This window comes from Vidua macroura, chromosome 6 (assembly GCF_024509145.1).
Source record: "Vidua macroura isolate BioBank_ID:100142 chromosome 6, ASM2450914v1, whole genome shotgun sequence".
In the NCBI taxonomy this organism is placed as follows: domain Eukaryota; kingdom Metazoa; phylum Chordata; class Aves; order Passeriformes; family Viduidae; genus Vidua; species Vidua macroura.
Genome location: NC_071576.1, coordinates 10,748,475 through 10,754,496, shown reverse-complemented (window position 1 = coordinate 10,754,496; position 6,022 = coordinate 10,748,475).

Sequence of the window (6,022 nt, the reverse complement as noted above, 5' to 3'; positions counted from 1 at the left end):
TTTGGCATTCCTTGCCCCTGGTTTCCACCAGCAGAGTTTGGGATAGGCTTGGTAGCAACGAGGAATTCCCAGCGTGTTCCTTAGGACTGGTCTGACAGAGGCATCCTGTGGGCAGTGTTGTGAAATCCAATCTGTTGGGTTTTTTTTCCCTGTGACACAGATCTCGATTTACCTGCTTTTTTTCCTGCCTACCAGCAACTCAAGCCAGCTGTGTCTTACACTGAACTCTTCCTTGAAGTCTTTGAATTTTCCACAACCTTCAGTCACAGATGTGAGTATGCTGATGACTGATTACAGCTTCCAAGGACTCTTCTATGCAGTCATCTCTGTCCATTGTGAAACAGAGATGTATGACAGAGAAGGAAATCAAGTTATTGACAATGACAGAGTTGGTCATAAACTGAATGAATCAGCAAACACCCAGTTTTCAGTTATTTACTTTCAATAGACCAAATCTTCAGGGCTGAATTTTTCTCTTTCAGTTTCTCTTGAGTGTTTAAATCACATGCAATACTTTGCAAATATAGATTTCCACATCATGTGTAAAAACAATGAGATGAATAATTTTAGAACAGATGGCTCTCATAATACTCTTCTGTTTCCAAATATTCAAAAATCCTTTTAGAGCCCTGGGTCCTCATTCCTGGTATTTGAAAGCTAATGTTTGACCCTTTTAATCTTAAATTCTATTCCATCTCTCAACTTCAAGGTTATAATTTTGCCCTAGAAAGGCTGAGGAAAATATAGAAATTGGAAGACACTCTCAAATACATAGTTTTTGAGATCATTGGTGATTTTTACATTAGATAATCTGAGCCTCTCTAATTTGTGGAATCACACCTGATAATGTCAAAAAAGGGTATTCAAGATAAGGTCCCTTTTAAGCAAATAATATGTAAGGAACTGACCAATATTAAAACCTCTTGAAAAAAAATCCTGTGACACAAAGAAAAGTAGATGATGTGAATGCAACCCAGCATGGTTTCTGCCGGGTTCCACATGATGCTGGGTGGAGAGACTCAGGCCCAGAGCAGCTCACTTGCCCCTGACCCCTTGTTCACCATGGCTGCCCAAATACCCACAAAAGCCCTCTTGGCTGATGAACTCCTCACCAGGTGGGTGGTTAAAGCTTTCACTTAGACATCAAAATCCCCAACAACCTACAGCTCCTAAGGACTGCCTTTCAAGTCGTTGCTGTTAGCTACTCATGCTGGAGATAGAGGGCACTTAGAAGCTGGAAGGTTTGCACTGGGAATCTCAAAGAGGAGATGCTGGTTTTGGGTATCAGTCTTTACTGGTATGTTCAGCAGCAGTCCTGGGATTTGGGCTGGAGGGAAGCTTGTTTTGTTAAGCTTTCTGCTGGGGGCCGAGTGGTGCCTGCGGGGAACCTTCCTCTGCCTTGGAAGATGAAGGTGGGCTGTGGCTTCCCTGGAGGATGCAAGAGCTGGGCTGGAGGCCAATGAGGCTTGTGTGTGTTTTGGAGGATGGAGAACTGCAGAGCCTGTGCAATGCATAGGGGTTGGAAAGCCCTGTGAACCTGATGCTAGCAAGTTCAGTGTGGGATGCTCTCTGATATGGGAGAACAGAACTGTCCAAGTTATTCAGAGCTGGGGCTTAAGGAGCAGGAGAGCCCAGGGTGGGCAGCTGGCAGTGTGAGGAAGGCACATTTGCAGACAGATGCCCTTGGGGGACGTGTCCCAGAGGTCTCTCACAATGACTAGTCACTGCTTTTAGGAGTTGTTGCTGTGCTGATTCAGAGACTCCCTGGACAAAGTAATTACTACTCTCGAAGTATCATCTTGCTGCTTCAGATGTGTCGCTTTTAGGCTGATTTGTGGCTGGGTCTGACCCTTCCAACAGCAACTGAACATTAACAGCTGAAGGCTTAACAGTAATATGCTTAGTGTAATAAGATCAATTATATTAAATGCCTGATTAAGAGCCCTAGGGACTGGAATCCTTCCTCTGCAGAGGCACCAGTGAGTGCCCAGTGGGTAAGGCTTCCCCTCCTCCAGAAGCCGTGTGTTCTACACTTCACTGTCATGTCCAGCTGTCAGAGTCCAGGACATCCCTCTGGCTGCCCTGGCTGTCTCGAGACCCTGGCAGGGGGCTCGGAGACCTTGGCAAGAAGTCAAAACCACTTGTGGCTTCGATTTTAGCCCGTGGGATAGGTTGCCAACTCTATATGAGGAATTGCAAGCCAAAAGGGTTTGAGTAGTGTAATAGGTGAATTGACACAGGGTGAAAAAGTAGAATTTTGGGATTTTTAGAATGTGATTCGGGGGTACAAGATGGAGGAATTTGGGCGTGTCCTAGCCTTCTTCTCCTTCTCCTTGTCCTCCATGTCTTGGTGTGATGGTGACACTTTTCTGTTGGTTTAAGGTAGAGACACACCGTCTGACACAGGAGATAGTTATTGGCACATTATTGTAAATATAACACATGTAATTTCTGATATAAAATACCCAGCAGGGCACGCAGACTGCCATGGCTTCTTTACTAGATGGACCTCAGCAGGTCAGAGAAAGAATGTTATAGATAAGGAAAAATAAACAACCTTGAGAACTCAATCCTACGCATTCCAGACTTCTTCTTCAGTTGCACGGGCTAGGGAACAAGGACTTTTACAATCTTGGGGTGAGCCCAGCATTGAGACCCCAACATTCAGCCTGCTTTAGGTGTAAATAGACGTTTTTTCCTGTTCCTACCACTCTTCGCTCCTGGTGCAGGTTGCATCAGGGACTCCTCTGATGTGGGTTTCTGTCCTTTGAGCTGGATGGTCATCACGGAGTTGCTTCATGCTGGCTGGGAAACAGGATGTACCTGAGGGCACTTCTAAAGTGGGACCTGGGGGCACAGACCTTGGCACCTGAGCAGCTGTGTTCACATGGGGAGCAGTGCTGCAAAGCACCTGTGCATGGCCAAATTAGCTTTACACGTAACGGTGCTGTGTGCAAAGTGCTTCAGAAAGGGGGAACTGGCTCAGAGCAAGTTGGGGACAAATATGCTTCTACTTCTAGCAGCTCAGCCTCCACATTCCCAGACAAAATATGAATTTCAAATTGATGATATAGTCTACTAAATGTCTTCAACTCTCTACTCAATATATTAGAGACGCACACCAGAAATTTAGAAGAGAATTGAATCTGAATATTAAACCAGTGATTCCCCAGAGGGAAATTTTCTCAACTTGTCTGATTCTCCAAGGATATGGTATTCCCAAAGAATTAATTTTGTAACTAATGATCAGATGAAATAAGGCTCTGTCAGAGGTTTAGGAGATCTAACTTGGCACCAGTTGAATGCATATAGAATTTGTCATCAGTCATAATGAAAAAAATTGTTTAAAATGTTTTCATCGAATGTGCATTTTTTTCACTGAAAGTGCACCTAAAACTAAAACCGCTGTTCTTCTCAGTCTGTGAGGTGAGTAAATGATTATATACTCTGAAACCCATATCAAAGAGATGCTCCACCTTTCTATAGTGTTTTCCTTTTATTTAAAGCCCTTTTACAGAAACTAGTGGAAGTTTTCATGACGTGAGAGGCAGAAAAGTTGCCAAATGTCTTGGAAACACAGGCAGCTACTTCTGGGAAAGTGGATAGCTAAGGGCTAACAGGAAGGCAACTGCCTAATTCCAAATTTAGATTCAATGTCCCAAAAAACATAAATCTGCTGAATTCCATCTCTGTCTATTCAGGCCTCTTAAAAATTTTGTGCTTGAGATGCTATGTCTCAGGACTTTTGAAGGTAAGTTCTGTCCCCATTTGGCTCTAGCAGAATGGCCGAGGAGATCAGGGATTATTTATTCTTTATTATTTGCATATGTTGTAAAATACAGTCATTTTTCAATGTGTTTAGCCCTGGGTAATGGAGGAACATGCAGAGCACAGCTTATTTGACCTGAGTGAAGGAGTTGGAAAGAAAGGATCGGAGGAGAAAGGGTGCAGCTGGGGAGAGGTTGGTGCCATTCCTCCCCTGGGTGGACTTGCCTGAGGGGGAAGAAGGTTCTTTGCTTTCCCCCTCACTCAGCAAGAGCAATGCTGGCCCAGCAGTGGGGACCATCTTGTGATTGAAACAAGCTATTGCTTAGGTGGGTGTTTGTTGGGTGATGGGAGGATCTGGGTGGATGTGTGAGTAAAGGATAGGAATAAAACTGGAAGAGTGGGGAAGAGAAAGATCTGACTAATGGGCCTGTATGTGAGAGGCATGTGAAATGTCCTGTAGAATCCAAGAGTATATCCTCACCAAAGGTGAGTAATCAGCTGCATCCCACTGTCCAGCTAAAGGGCATTGTGAACTTCAGTCCAGTGTCTTGCACAGCATCTGCTCCCAGTTTTTAGGGGAAACCTGAGTGCTCTTTGCCTCCATGATTCTTCTCTCTGACCTGTATCCCAACCAACTGACACTCCCAGGAGACATGAGGATCCACATGCTCCCACCCACAAACCTTTCCTTGCCTTGTGGCTGGTAATGCCCAGAATCACCCCAGGAGGAGTGTGGAGGATGCCTTTATTGGAAGTGGGGTTGTGAGCGTCCAAAAGTTACACAGTCCCTGTAGCATCCCAGCCTGGATGAGCTTCCTCAGCAAATGCTCCAGCTGGATGACTCGGCAGTACAGTCATGCAATGGCAGTTGTCCCACCCTGCAAACCACAGAGCAACAGAAACTTTAGACAGAAGTTGCTGGATAGCACTTGAGGAGGGGCTGCAAGAAGCCCAAAGTAGTGTGGTTGGGCCATCTTTCCAAGGATAACTGGGACAATACCCTGACCCAGAGTGGCCTCGAGCTCCTGGTGTGACTGTTGGCATCCTGGGGTGGGCGAATGCTTCTGTGGAGCAGAGGTACAGGACTGTCTGTGCTGGCCTCTAAACCAAAAATAGCCGTGTTTCTTTTACCTTTAACTCTTTTTTTAGGTGGAGGAGTGGCTTGGAAGTTCAATTCTCCTCTCATTTGTGTTGGTTTCCTATCAAGCCCAGTCAAGAGTCTGGCTTGCTCCTTGGAGTTAATGTAATGAGCAGGTCAGGTCTTGCACTGATCCTCCCTTACTGGATTTGGAGTCAGGTTGCCAAGGAAAACCAACCCCTTGGGAAGTTGGGCAGCTTTCATAGCAGTTAGTGATGCCTCTTGCCTTTTTGTGTCTTCCTGGGAAGCTTCTCTTGTGGCTCTGTCCTGTAGGAGCTGGTAAGGATTCATGCTGAAATTGCTCTGGGAAAAAGGGCTGCTCCAGCCTCCCCCAAGCTTTGTGGGTGCCTGTGTTCCAGGACTGAGCCGTGGCCTCTTTGCCACTGCCAGGGCCACCACCTCCCAGCTGTGCTGCCCTCCTTTGGAAGGGATGAGCTGCTGTCCTGATCGTTCACAGGTCCTGCAAGATGCTCTGAAATCCTGTTCTAAGGGGGATCATCGATCCCTCTCTCCTCAGCGGTGCAGCGGGCTGGCTGGGAGGCTGGAGCAGCTTGGAGCCATTGCTTTGTTCCCATCACTTTGAACCCACCACCCCGGCTAAATAGTTGGAGTGTTTGCCTCTCAAAAAGCACCTGCATTTTAGAGTTTGGTAAATACCAACTTAAAATCCTCCCTCTTTCCCGGCCGGAGGGACATCTCTTGTTGCTGTTTCATCCCAAGTGCAACAGCCTTTGATAACCCAGGCTCCAGCCCTGAGTGTGGAGGAGAACAAAACGCTTTGTGGAATGTCCTGGCCTCGTCCTGTGGGATGGCTGGGAGCTGCACCATGGCTCCGTCGCTTTTCAGGGAGCGAGCACTTGGCTCTGGTATTTCTTGCTGCACGGCCAGCGGCTCCCTGCGCCGGGGGCTTCGTCCCCCCGCGGGCGCTGCTGCTGGGTCCGGCTGTTTTCGGAGAGCGGCTCCGCATGCCAGGGAGGAGCCTGGCTGGGAGCTGATCTGCTGGATTTGGGGTTTTTTTGGTGTTAATTTCCCCAGTCATTGTGGCCGCTGCTGGAGGCTCCCTGTGCCTCCAGCTCCACTAGAGGGCAATGTGATGTGCCGTGGGGACGGCAGCGG